The 15,139-nt window shown below is 35.5% G+C and overlaps 1 long non-coding RNA gene across 1 annotated transcript; it reads left to right on the top strand.

Annotated features, from left to right (window-relative positions):
- Nucleotides 1-1,514: 1,514 nt before the first annotated feature.
- LOC111091677 lies at nt 1,515-13,043 on the top strand. Its single transcript, XR_005376458.1, has 4 exons — nt 1,515-2,045; nt 3,389-3,656; nt 6,154-6,358; nt 12,881-13,043. It is a non-coding gene; the product is annotated as an uncharacterized LOC111091677 (long non-coding RNA).
- The last annotated feature ends 2,096 nt before the right edge of the window (nt 13,044-15,139 follow it).

Raw genomic sequence — 15,139 nt, 5'->3', positions numbered from 1 at the left:
ACAGGGAGGGTTCCCTGAGTGGCTCAGTCAGGTAAGTGTCTACCTTTGGCTCAGGTTATGATCTCAGGATACTGGTATCTAAGGCGAGTCAGGCTCCTCCCTCTCCCTCTGCCACTCCCCCTGCTTGTGCTCCCTCTGTCATAAATAAATAAATAAATAAATAAATAAATAAATAAATAAACTCTTTAACAAAAAATAAAAAAAATTACCACAAGGAAACATATTGAATGTTATTCCCATACCTATAAACTGATAGGAAATATCACACCGGATATCAAAGAATTCTTAAACAATTACGCTTAATTAAAAGTACATACTAATATTTGTATAGTTATAGTTCAGCTTGTTGTAGAAAAAAGCCAAACCTAATGAAATTCACTAGTTCAGTTGATTTTTATAGAAAATTATTATCATTATGCATTTAATATATTTATTCTGTTGTATAGCTAAATAGTAAGAAGAAATATGCTTTCTGAAATAATGATAACTTTTTTAGGATTTTATTTATTCACTCATGAGAGACACACAGAGAGAGAGAGAGAGAGAGAGAGAGAGAGGCAGAGACACAGGCAGGCAGAAGAAGAAGCAGGCTCCATGCAGGAAGCCCGACGTGGGATTGATACCAGGACTCCGGAATCATGCCCTGGACCCAAGGCAGACACTCAACCACTGAGCCACCCAGGGATCCCTAATCATAACTTTTAAATTCTGATTTGCTTACTACTTTATTATTTAGAACAAATTTTGTGATTTTTTAAAGCTGGATTTAAAAGCTAGAATTTGTAAGCCTCAAAGAAGCTCCAGGTGAAATCATTACATATAGAAAAATGTTAGTAAGGTATACATTTACTTTTCAGGCAAGTGTCCCTAAAAGACTATCTTTAAGAAGGAATCATTGAGTGAAAACAAATCCCCAAGTTATGGTCTATTTGCTAAGATTATGAGGCCAGCCCACTGATTTCAGACAGACTCCTGGTGTTCCAGAGAAGTCCATGAGAACTTCCACAGCGGGCAACCAGAGTGTCTGGGCTAAGACTTCTTCCTCAAACTTCCTCCTTCTATAGATCAACTCCACTACTACAAATATAACTTATTGAGGTTTTCCCAAGATTTTTTAATTTTTGAGAGGCTTTTTCTACTGAATACAATAACCACAATACAAAGTAAAATGATAATTTCTTAATTAAAGATGTTAAAATGAAGAACTGGGTCAAATCAAATAAATTTTCCATTATTTTCTGAACATTCCGGCAGCTATTTCCATTTTAATTCTACCCAGGAATTACAGTATAGTCTCAATATCTTTTCTAGGTTATTCTGGTATAACACATTGGTATTAGAATATTTATAACATGCTTCTCTCTTTAATTCTTTTCTTTAAAAATCCTCATTGCAGAATTCAACAATTTACTAACACAGAATTTGTTAGTCATGGCGTTTTCATGATAAAGCAAAATAATTATTCAGTATATAAATGCATTAAAATTTCGTGAAGTCAATCTTACACAATCAGGGACTAACAGCAGGAAAAGCTTAGCTCATAGCAAATTCAGATCCTAAAATATACACCTGTTTTACCATTACTATAATCAAAAGCTGTTGATTGTCTGATGTTCAGAACTGCATCTGAGAGGAAAAGTTCAAGTTGATGAGTCAAATGAAAGCTGATAATTTAAAAGATTAAATGTTGGGATTTCCCAACCAAGACCAGAAAAGCTAGGTTGAGACATGGAGCACAATACTTTTTTTTTGTGTTAAATATTATCAGTTTCTTGTAGCTGTGGGTGGCAGAGAACCTGTGATACTCATGGGTAAAGCTACTTCTATCCCACACTGATGTGTTTACTTCCAGCTCCTAATGATGGGGCTGAAGCCTTAGGATTCAATAGTGCCATTAGATTAACAATGTCACACAGGGAATACATTAACGTCAACTTTCCATTTCTCTACAGGAATGAGGAATTCCTCATTCTGAATTCCTGCAAAACACCGTCCCTCTTTTCAGGGTGCACAGTTCTGAAATATCCAGTTCGAAGTGGAAAAAGGTAAAAACTTCAATGCTTATCCATTATTTCAGGCCAAAGAGAAATAAACCTCAGTGTCTCTCAAGCTTGTGATCAGTGACCTTTGTTGTCTGACAGGAAAATGAAAAACCACCCATTTTTATATTTGGCTTAATAAGGTACGTGAGGTAGCAATGCTCAATAGCCAAAACTGACTGGTGATTTCCTTTCTAGATGACCCATTAAAATTGGCTGAAGATAATGAATTCATCCATCACTTATGACTAAGTGTACTGTCCCCTGCATGCACTCAGGATAATAGCATTTTAGAATGAAGGGTATTAAAATCATCAGATAAATCTAACATTACCAGGGAAAGTCATTTCACAATGATCATTCAGAGGTCATCATTATACACATTCATACCAGTTTCCAACTGGTTGAGGCCCAAAATTGGAGAACAACAGAGCAGGACAAGATGCAATTTCTTTCAAGTGACATCAGTATTTTTCAGCTACTAGGTTGTCTAGCTTTTTACAGGGAGAGAGAGAGAGATTGGAGTGTTTCTCAGTTATAGTATTGTAGACATTTTTTCTGCTTTTCATGAAGTAGAAACTTTATATATTTGATTAATATGAAGCCACCTGGATGCATATTATTCACACAGATTAGGACTGAAAGACTCCGAAGAGGAGCAGGGTTTACACCACTCCAGGAGAAGCCATTTTGTGTAAGAGTGTGGGCTTCTACCTCCACCATTTGCTGCCTGGGTAAAGTTTCCAGAAGTTATTCAACCCATTCTCCCTGCCTCAGTCTCCTCAACCACAAATGGGGATAATAATATTAGCTGCCTAGTGAAAGTGAAGTGGAAATTAAATGTATTTATAGACATAAAATATTTATCATACTGCCTGACACAGAGTAGACCCTCAAAAAAGGTTCTTTATGCTATGAGCAGCATCATCATTATTGTTTTTGTTATTTTTAGTTTGTTCTGACCAGGAATCTGAACAAGCAAAAAGGTACTGAGTAAATGTGTTCTGTGGGACGATTTTTCTTGATTTTCTTGTTTTTCAACTAATTGCTCCAGGATACTCTCTAAGCCAGCTTGCATTTTTTTTCTCTTATCAATAGCGTTTTATAGCCTTCTTGATCAGAAACCACTCTGCTTAATCCAATAAACACATACACTTTTGGAAATTTGGGACTTTCAAAACACAATATTGGATTTAGCTTATGGTGGGGTAGCAGGAAGTTTCTGAAATGATCAGAAACCTCTGGAATAAATTGGCTTGATTTGTGGTTCTTCCATTATGGAAGGTCACAAAAAAGACAGGATCCAAAGTGTCACTGAACTGAAACCTTCTTTCTACTGCTCATCATAGGTGACTGTTGTTATGGTAAAGGAACATGATAGAACAGAGTGGATATTGGAGAAGATATTTCAACCAGTTTACTGATGAAATAGAAAGTTTCTCTCTTTGGAGTGGATTTGGGGCAGAATATCTGGTTGCAATTTTGGTTACAGAATACCAAGCAAACCAAGCAAACTGCAACTATGGAGTCTGAAAAGCCATCACAAAGTCCACAAAATGTACCAAATTCCCCTAATCTGTCTTCTCTTTATTACACTGGGACCCTTTAGGAGCTCAGGTAGGATCTGGTTTTGTTTTGTTGTTGTTATTGTGTTATTGTTGTTTTGATATGTCTGTAGGGAATATAATCATTAAAAACAAAAACTTTTTATTTATTTATTTTTTGCAAGAGATGGAGAGAAAAAGAGAGCATGTGTTCACATGTGCACAAGTGGGAGGAGGGGCAGAAGGAGAAGCAGACTCCATGCTGAGCAGGGAGCCTGATGTGGGGCTCAATCCCAGGACCCCAGGATCATGACCTGAGCCAAAAGCAGACACTTAACCGACTAAGCCACTCAGGCACCCAATATACTAATTTTTCTTATCATCTGGTTTAGAGACCATAACTGACCACTGTGTACATTGTAGACTTGCTGATTAAAGTTTTGCTTATTTGAAGCCTGTCTTTCTAAAGAAATAATTATTAATGCCAACTGACTCTGAAGTCAGAATCTGGGATGACAAGCATAAGAAAGACATCATCCCTGACTTCAGTGATCTCTTGAGTCTAATGAGGGAGGAAGCCCCAATGATACCATGACTCTATTTGGTCATTTAAGCATAAAAATTGCTCTAGAAACTGAGAGGAGGAAGAAGCTAGTTGACCAAATAATCAGTTGCTGCTGACCAATTTTTATAGCTTTAGCTTAAATTCATTCATTTGAATAAAGCTCATTCAAAGAGACAGATGGTCTCAAAAACTAAATTATCCCAAGACTGCCTCTCTGAGTTAAGATATCTTGATAGAACTGAATAAAAACGGGGCTTATTTAGACTGTAATGTTTTTTATATTGTAGCATTGTAGATGATCCTAATTCAGCAAGGACTTCTTACTTCTAGGCATTCTCAGTCCCCGTGTTTGCATTTTGATTCTATTAATATTTATAGGACAGCCAAGGGTTCTCGGTACAGTCTCCAGTTATGTAATTTCATTGAGTTTCACTCTTAAAAAGCAATGTTGGAGCATCCAACAGGGATACATGTTTACTGGCGGAACTATATATCAGAAGAAATCATTTAAATCCATTACTTATTATGTCCCTGAGCTATAAACCTATTGTATAGGAGGCAATACTAAGAATAAACTCCTAAATGCCATAACTTGGCTTTAGAATGCAAAACAATGAATGCACTTATGTAAATTCTATCTTTCAAAGAGAAGACTATTATTCTTTACCATGGTAAACTGCCATGTAAAAGATAGGGAAATGTGCTAGTCACTGTCTTGATCTGATGGCTAATTTAATTACATGCTGCAAGTCCTGTGGACCACTTCCACTGAACTACATGTTTGGATTTTTTTTTTTAAATAGTGAAATCTTGGTTGCACAGTAACACATAAAGCTCTAATGGAAATTTGATTTCATTTAATCTAGGTATCCACTCCCCCTTTCTCTTAGATATTCTTAGACTTATACTTCTTGTTTCACCATTTATTGTTTTTTCCCACACCATCCCTGAAACGGGTTTGGTGTCCACAACTTTAAAATAATTCTCTGTTCTGTAGGTTATATTTTTAAAAAGAATTGTGGTTAAAAAAATATAACATAAAATACACCATTTTAGACATTTAAAGTGTATAATTCAGTGACATAAGTTCCAGGACTTGTTCATCACCCCAAAAGGAAACCCCATTCCCACTGGCAGTTGTGCTCCATTCCTTCTCTCCTTCCCTTAGACCTTAGCAACCACTCATATGTTTTCTGTCTTTATGCATTTCTCTGTTCTGGATTATGCAGCTAATTCTGATGACTAGTACTGTCTGAGAAACATTTTGTTCAATGCTGACTTCATTATTCAATTCAAATGTTTTGTTTGAATGCTGACTTCATTCTTATTTTGGAAAACTTTGTGAAAATATTTCTTCTTTTCAAATTTTGTACACATGTCCCAGCACTTATCACTATCCATATGTCAGATACTGATAGTTTAACTTTTAGCCCTGTTTTGTCTTTTTGTGAATATTTTGCTTATATTGGACTTCCAGCATGTTAGGAATGTCAGCTGAAGCCATTGATGGATGAATCTGAAGGGCAGTAGGATGATATAATTAGTAATTAATTCAGAGCCCGAGAGCTACTACTTGGGGTTTATTCCTTATAGTGATCTTGAAATTCAGCAGATGTTTATTGAATACTTCTCACCTGCAGAGTGCTGGGAGTATACTAAGGTAAAGTATTTAGAGACAATGTGGGTGAATTCACAGAATATTTAATTCCTTCAGCAGTCAAGAAAAATACTGCTGTCTCTTCATGCTTCTCTATCAAAGAGGAGGCCAAGTGACTCAATGGACTCTTTAGGCATTGGAGACAGTCTGTGCCTCACTTGGGTATTCTACTGCGTCCTTTATTAGGGTGGTTAAAAACGTGGTTTGCAGTATAAACAGGGAAAATCTGGGTCTAAGAAAAGATGACACTTCATGGTACATAATAGGGAGAATGACAAAAAAAAAAAACTGATGCCTACCTCTGTAGAAGCTCGATAGCTCAAACTTATCTGTTTTAACTCTTGCTAGAAGGGAACTGGTATTTGGTGGAATCTGAAGGTGTGGTGACTTAGAGCCAGGAGGCAGTGTGTGTCTGCAATCAGTGGGCCCTGAGGAATTATCGCAAAAGTCAGGATGAGAGAGGAACAGGCCTTCCTGGAGCTTACCAGCTGTGAGAACAGTACACACCTAGGAGCCGAGAAGTGAGAAATGGAAGATTGTGCTCTGAAAGCAGGTAAGATTACCTAAAAAGAAATCAAGATTGTGCCATCAGCATACTTAATTTGACTTTATAATTTTTTCCTAGAGCTTCCATCATATGTAGCTGGAGACTTATCTACATTCAAAGGACAGACACTTATTATTGTTACCATTATTATTACATGAATATTTATGATTGTGTCATACTAAAATATGTCTTTGAAGCAGAAATTAATGAAATGCTCTCATTTTATTGCTTGAGTTGAAAATCACATAAATTAGTTTTATTTCTATTTTGCTCTGAAGAATAAATTTGGATGCTTTCCTTCATTGGCAATATTACTTTTAGTAAGTTTCTATCAAAAAATGAAGAAAAAGACAACTGTGGAAGTATAGGCTTGACTAAATATATAGTCTTATTTATAAAGTCTACAATATACATTTACATTATCAAATATGAATGTGTGTAAAACATAGCTGTAACTCCAATTTCCTAAGTAACACCAACCTAGGATAAACATGGGAAGACAAAAAGTGAGTAACATTCTCAGTGGTATTCCTCAACTCAAATCTTCAGTTTTATAATACACTTATTTTATTTATAAATATTGCAAGCTTTATTATTATTAATCTTAATTTTGGAGGTGGGGGAAAAACACAGATTATTTAGGGAAGTGTGAGGTGACAAGTACTGAATCAAACTCAAACTGAGAGTTGGTTAGAGAACACAGGGCTCAGGAATCTGTTATCAGAATGAGGATTTGGGCCTTAGGTGTTTCCCACCTCCATTACTCTGTGATACACACCTTCTAGGTATTTATGCGTCTGACAAGAATACATCTTAAATGTGATGCTTTAATTTCCAGATGAGGTATCACCCTTTTAAACTTTCAAATGAAATACATCTCAGTCATCGAAAGAGTGACTTTCTTCCCTTCCTTGAGATGTTTCTATCATAATAATGTCAAGATACAAGGTACTTCTTCAGCAGAGAGAGGCAATTTTGATTATTCCTACAAATGAGCAGAGAAAACTAGAAAACTGACTCAGTCATCCAACATCAATGTCAAAGAATTCTTTTTTTTTTTTTTAATATAGATGTCACTGACATATTTGCTCAACAATCCCACCATGCCTCACCCAGGGCAGTGCAGAGAAAGCAGTGTGGATGTGTGGGGCAGGGTGAATAAGCACCACCAGGAGGTGGAATTGTTGGCCACCAGCCTGGTGTGAGTCAGAAAAATGAGGTCAGAAGTCGTCTGTACAATAACATCTCCTCAGATCTGACATCTAGCTTTTCCTCCTTGAATTTTGAACTTTGTTTTCTCTTCACAAACTTAACAAAAATGTAAGTACACCTTCAGGGTGATACTTAGCAGGAGAGGATGAAGGAACAATCTCAAGGCTCTATGGCCATTGAAGGGCAATAGGGAGATTATCTCTGTGGTGAGGGGAGACATTTGTCTTCAGCTCATTTACTGCATTATGTGCTAGGGTTGAATACTTTGTATTCCTTAAGTAATAATTAGCTAATATCTTAATAAGGATCACTAACAGGAGGGATGTAATAATTGAAGGGGGGAGGAGAGAAGGGCTTCAGAGCTTGGTCTCCTCAGTTTTGCCCAAATTTGAGTTAGATCCTAAGATGGAGAGGATCTTGGTGCCCTCTCACCTCCCCTTCTCTATGATTTACATCTTATGCAGATCTTTTGCATCCAGAAATGATACACCTCAGATGCAACGCTGTATTTCTCAAGTCTCCTACAGAACTTATTTTTATCATGCCAAGTACTTGCTGCTTTCTATGAAAGTAGTTCTTTTAGTTAGCACCTTGACTATTTCTTTTTCTAAATTCTTGCTCTCAATGAAGAATTGTTTTGAACATTACAGAAAATCTACATAGAGAACAGAGCTGGGAGAAGAACAGAGACAGGAGCCATCTGTTGCTTTGGCTATCCTTATGCAAATTGGAAAAAAACTTTTTTCTCCCTTTTTTTAAAGATTTAATTTTGAAATTATATAAATATTTAAAGTAGTTGAAAAAGCCCAATCTTAAACTAATAATTTCTATCTCAAAGTTTATGAAGTATGACTATAAAATAACATACTGGCTTTATTCACTTTCTAGCACATAAACTTACAAATAAATATTATATTAGAGGGGATCCCTGGGTGGATCAGTGGTTTAGCACCTGCCTTCGCCCAGGGCGTGATCCTGGAGTTCCAGGATAGAGTCCCGCATCGGGCTCCCTGCATGGAGCCTGCTTCTCCCTCTGCCTGTGTCTCTGCTTCTCTCTCTCTCTCTCGAATAAAAATAAATAAAAAATCTTAAAAAAAAGGAAAAATGTACTTTAAAAATATATTAGAATACATCATAGGAATCTTTATTATTCAAATGATAGTATCATTTTGTAAACCTTTTATTTTTTATTTTTTTGTAAACCTTTTAAATATATACTTTTGAAGCTTGCTTTAGATCTAATGTTAAAAATTATTTTCACTATATAATTGTATTTTTTTTTATTTTTTTTTCAACTTTTTGTCAGAATTGGAGCCATGCATCTTCAGGCTGTTTTCAAAAATCAAATCTGTTATCAACACAATTTGTCACCTTTGCATTTTTGAAGTCATTTTCTTTTACTTTCAAAAGAGATCTAGGATCTTAGTTCACAGTGGCAGCAATGGAAAATGTCTAAAGCCTCTAATGAAAATAAATTTTATAAAAGGATAATACTTATTTGGGTTTATGATATGTGGCAGATGGTTTTTAAAATGTCATTTCACTAAATGTCACACCCCATATATCTGTTTTCAGATCCAGTGTGATTGATGGGAATTAACTTTGGATGTTGGAAAAACTCCCTATCTGAGTTTTTGTTTGTGTTCTTGTTTATCATTGTGAGATTATCACTTGCGTTCATCCATCTCCCTCTTCTATGAAGATGCCAGTGCCAGAAGCTCAGCAGAAAAATAGTCAATGGTTGTTCTGAGATTCTTTACTGAAAGAAATAGACTCATCTTCCTCCTCTAACATCTGTGCAGTGATTTTGAAACTGAATTTTGGGTTTATTTTTATAAGTGGATGGTGTACAACTCTCATAACCATAGTAGTTAAGGATTTAGAATCTATAGTAAGAAGCTCTCAAGAATTTGAAAAGAAAAAGAAAAAACAAGAATTTGAACACAAAATCAGAAGCAGTCTTCCTTATTGAAATTGATACTAAAAAATTAAAAAATTAAAAAAAAGAAATCGATACTAATAGTATATATATATATATATATATATATATATATATATATATATATATATAGTAAGCTATTCAACTGCAGAAATACCACACTGAAGCAAAAAGAATACCATTAAATTAGTGCATTTTAAGAAGGCAGTTGTAATTGCTTTAATAATAAAAGTATGTTGTTGCTGTTTTAATATTTAAATGCTATCAAGATAATCACGGTTGTTGAATGTAGTGGGTCCAAATGCTAGCCTATGGATAAGCTGCATCAAATGACCTGAGGAGTTTTAAAATTACTATTATTTTTTTAAAAAGTTTTGATTTAGTCCTTAGGGCTTTAATCCAGAACTACTGAGTCAAAATTGCAGAGACCAAGGAATCTTTACATTGAAAACATATTCCAGCTAATTCTGATGCAGTTTGGTTATGCAGTGCATTTGAGACCCTCTGATGCAAAGGAAGGTATCCTTAGCAATGATCTCAGAGGAACGACAGAGTGCAATAGAGATCAGAGATGAACAACACATGATCCCTGTTTTCAGGAGCTCTGTATAAGGGGACAGGGTTTGTGGCTGGGGATTACCAAGAATGAGTGTTATTCAGGCACCCAAGAGAGGAACCCAAACAATTCTGGAAAATTCAGAATGGACTTTCAGAAGTGATGCTGGAACTGAGTATTATAGTATGTTTGATTAAGCACGTGAGCAGAACATATAGGAGAGGTACTTTGTATGCAAAAGGTCTTTGAGAGAGCATATGGTTGGCAAATTGCAAGTAACTCATAGGATGGGATGGAGGAGGGTAGAGCTGAGAACTCTGAGAGAGCAGGGGCCAGATTTGAAAAGCACTATATGTCATACTAAGGGGCTTTTACTGTATTCTGCATGAAGTAGGTACCATTGAATGATTTGGTATATGAAAATGACAAGATCAGGTTAGTGATTTGCACATGGCACTCTGAGGTCAGTGTGCATGTGGGGGATATTTGGAGCTGAGTGAGTTATGATGGCTGTCCCAGTAGCCCAGTGGGAAATGAAGAAGCCATGTGGCCACACAAAAAGAGAGGAAGAAGATCTTGGTCAAGTCAGGAGCAATACTTAAGGACCCAAGATTTACTATGAGTAATTCTTCTAAAATATTTCTGCTAAAGCACACCAGTAACATAAGGAAGTAGTTGTGAAAACTTTGGGGTTATAGCAAATGGACCCCATATTTCTTTGAATTGTTACACACCATCTCCAAAAAACACGTTCATTTTGAATGCACTTATTTTATGAAATGTGATGTTCAAAATCACTTGTTAATATGAAGATGACAAAGGGTGAGGGAAGGCATTCCAGGAAGATTCATTATGTTCCTTCTGTGCATTCATATATTACCTGTTATGACATCACTGTCCATGGATGTCATATTTCAGCTTGAAAAGCACAGAACTGCACAGGCATTAAAGAGGCATAATTAGATAATTTGGTATGGGAACTAGGGAGGATGGAGCGTGTAGGATGATCTCCAAGTTTCTGACTTGGACACCTGGTTGAATGGCAATGTCAGTAATTCCTGTGGAGTGCTAAAAGGCATGAGGGGAGTTCCTTTTCTTTAGGAGAAAGGGGAACAAGGAGGAATAGTTTTTCTGGAGGAGTGAAGGAATGATGGGTTCCATTTTGGCATGTTGACTCTGAGTGCAGGTGTAGATAGACAGGTAGATCGTGGCTCTGGGCTGTGGACCGAAGGTAAACAGATATATGTTGAAGGTATTGTTATGCTTTGAAATAATCTTTACTGATGCTAAAGATGGATTTAATATTTGCTTGCTGGATAATTCTAGTTGGTTAACCTGTCTAGTTTTCCAATTTTGTATTTGAAAAACTAAGTAGTTCTACTCTGAGATATTCGAGGTGAAAGGTGGTGACTGCAGGACTAATTGGAAGGGAAAAGGCACAGTTTCCTTGGTCAAGTTATGAGCAATTCTTAAGGATATAATCCTCAGCTTTATACTTGCCATATTCAGTAAAAATACAATATGAAAAATACAACAAATGGGGAACTAAATAGCAAGGAAAAGAAAAACAAGAAGAAACAAAAGAAAATCCAAGTAGAAAGTAGTAGAAAATGTAAGTAAAATAAACTTTTCTTAAGAGAAAATCCAAGTGAAATAAACAAAAAAAGAATAAAAAAGAAACAAAAACAAGATTCATTATCACAAGATTCATTAAATCACTTAATAGATGAAAAAATAACTTAAAATGGGTTGAACTCATGCAAGCAATATATTTTAACCAGAAAATTGTACTGTTAATATCTCATTCTAAAAGAAATTTTAAAAATACTTGAAAAATAGAGATAAGCAAAAAAGAAAATAAAAATAAGAAAATAAAAAAAAAAAGTTTTATCTTCCAGGAGGAAGCATCCCTAACATTTTGGTAAATATTCTTCCAGTTGTTTTTCTCTGTAGAACACCTATATGTTATGTGAGATATATATTACACAGATCTACAGTATATGTGTACATTTATAATAAATTTATATATTGTAAAAAATATACATATATAAATATGAACAAATAGTATAAATTATGGGTATTAATATATGTGTTACAAATATAACCTCTTAAATTCTAACAGAGTAGAGGTTAAATTTGAATTAGAAGTGATAGAATAGGTAAAATAAGTTTAATTACAAAGTTAACATCCTCAGGGTTCTTCTGACTATTGGAGTTAGGATCCCTTGAAACATTCCCTGGGCCTCCCTCCTTAGAGTTAGATTTCCCTGCAGGGGATCTTTAGCAGATGTCCTTTGAGCTGAGAGCAAAAGGGCAAAGGTCATGACCCTTGCCCTCTAGCTGGGTCCCTGTATTCTCTTAAGCAGCTGTTGGAGATACTTATCAGCCTTCAAAGGCTGCCAGAAGGGAATCCCTGCTGGGTGCCTACCCACACGTAGAAGTCCCCCTTTCTTTAGGAAGTCTCTTTCTTGCCAGAAGCCAATCTAACCAACACGTGTTTAGCCCAGGACAGTATATAAAATTCTTTTATATGCATCATCTCATCTGATCTTCACAACAACCCTATGAGGTAGGTATTATTCCTTGACCTTTCTTTCTTTCTTTCTTTCTTTCTTTCTTTCTTTCTTTCTTTCTTTCTTTCTTTCTTTCTTTCTTTCTTTCTTTCTTTCTTTCTTTCTTTCTTTCTTTCTTTTCTTTCTTTCGGGGGCAGGGGGGATTAAGTCACTTGCTTAAGAATACAAACAGCTAATAAGAGGTGCAGCCAGAACTCAAACCTGCAGCTTTGATTTCAAATCCTATGATCTTTGCTCTACATTTACAGAGCCCCTCCTGCTCCTGAGTAAATGGACAAAACTGCAATTCTGGATTTCTAAGGCTGAAAGACATACCTGCACCAGTTATTCCTCCACCTTGAGATTATGAGTCTTCTTGGAATGTTTTTTTAAAGGCCTATGTGGATCTCAGTAACAACACAATAAACATTTGTTGGGAAATAAACAGATATATTTTGTACTTTGAGTCTTTGTGAAGTTTATCAGTCGATCTTCCTTAGAAGTTGGATTCAAAGGTATTTTATCTCTTTCAGATCTCAAAATCATATTCCTATGCCTTTAATTAATAGGACAATGCATTACGAATAAGGCTTTACCAATGCAAAAACAACCTACGAACTTAAATTGAAATAAAGTAAGCTATTGGGATAAGGATACAAAAAGGGAAAATGTAGGATATTGAGCCTCAAAAGGCATGTGAGTAGAAGGTTTACAAAGTGGGAATGAGGACATTTCTTTAATAATTATGCCTGGAGTTTCCCCAATCTACACCTCCTATTTTTGTACTTTTTAAATGAAATACTTGGAGTTATGTAACATAGATTGATCAGACTCTCTCACTTTGTCTTTTGCCTTCTATTGCTGACCTATCTTTTCCTTGGTATATTAATCAGATACAGAAATAAGGCATCTGGTCAAATGAATTTAAATGCAGAGAGTTTAAACTCTCTAGGATAATGGTTTTTACAATCTATGATAGAGAAGAACTCATTTTTTAAAAAAGATTTATTTATTTATTCATGAGAGACATACAGAGAGAGGCAGAGACATAGGCAGAGGGAGAAGCAGGCTTCCTGTGGGGAATGCAATGCGGGACTCAATTCCAGGACCCAGGGATCATGCCCTGAGGCCTAAGGCAGATGATCAACTGCTGAGCCACCCAGGCCTCACTAGAAGAACTCTTTCTTTAAACAAGCATCCACATGGAAGCCCAACAAGTAAAATAAAAGCAAAGCTGATGTCATGGAAGTGGGAGCAGGAGAGCAAATCACCATCTCCTGAGGCTCTCACACCCTTGCTGATGATGAGTCTAACCCCAAGGACTTGAAGCCAGTTGAATCCTTCAATTTTATTTTCTATGATAGAGTACAGCAATGAGATAAAGAATACATCCTATGTTTGTCACCGGCTTTGCTAAAAAGTAGAGCTTAGGGGAAGTAAAGGATCTGGGTGGCACATAAACAACGTGACACAAAAATGGGAAGTGGGAAAATCAACCTGCTTCTATTTTTCTTCTAAAGTTTTCATTATGAACATAATTTTGTGAAAGAATAAATGTTCTGTCATTTTCAGAATTTAAAGAATGGGATGAAAAACTTTTAAAAACATTGTAAATTGCATTATATCTCTTTGATTTGTGGTCTAGCTCTGCCATCCATCATAATGTCTGGAGATAGAAAGAGACTTTTGTTCATCAATCTGTCTTCCTGCTCTTGTCAGTGCTGTGTCCTCAGATAAACATAATCTGTTTCTATTATTTATTTTTTGAAAAGGTTTGAATAAATTGAAATATAGAAGCTTTTGTTTTATACACATACTCTGTAGAATTGAATGCTTTGGAACTTTTTGTGGCTAAAACTCGCCAATCAGAAATTGAGAGAATAAATTATATATATATATATATATTAAATTGTATAGTAATTGTTAGGTCTGTTTGCTTTCTACTGTACTGGAGGATATTGGATCTTTTTGTACTTTTATAAATCACATGGTGGAACTATTTATGAAGCTTTTGAGAAAATTATATAATTTCTAAAGTGCTCCTTCTATTAGGAATGCAGGTATTTTTTTTTTCATTGAGTAATGCTTCATACTCAGCATTCCTCTGCATATGTGTAATAGCTAGATCTCTTGGCGGGAGTTTCCATTGAACTTGAACCTGGCATTGTTTTTTATTTCTCATTTGTAGATGGTTTTCAGATTTACCCTCATATGGTGTACAGTTTCTTTCTATGTTCAAGCACATTCTTCATTTACCTAATGGCATTTTCCTATTCTTGACATTTGAGGCAGTTAAATATCTCTTAAAATATTCATAGATATACACCAAATATCTTTACATCTGAGAGAAATTTAGGGGATGCTTACCTCATTACCACACTCTCTCTTTAATAATTATCTTGTTGGAAATCAAAAGTCCCCTAAAGTTATTTTCATTTTACGCTATTATATACACAAGAAAAGTTAGAAATAGGCTTATGATATGAAATGTTTAGTCTGTGACTATTTTTATTTTTATTTTTTGTGAG

This window comes from Canis lupus, chromosome 22 (genome assembly GCF_011100685.1).
Source record: "Canis lupus familiaris isolate Mischka breed German Shepherd chromosome 22, alternate assembly UU_Cfam_GSD_1.0, whole genome shotgun sequence".
Classification (NCBI taxonomy): domain Eukaryota; kingdom Metazoa; phylum Chordata; class Mammalia; order Carnivora; family Canidae; genus Canis; species Canis lupus.
This window is presented reverse-complemented; position numbering and strand designations above follow the sequence as displayed.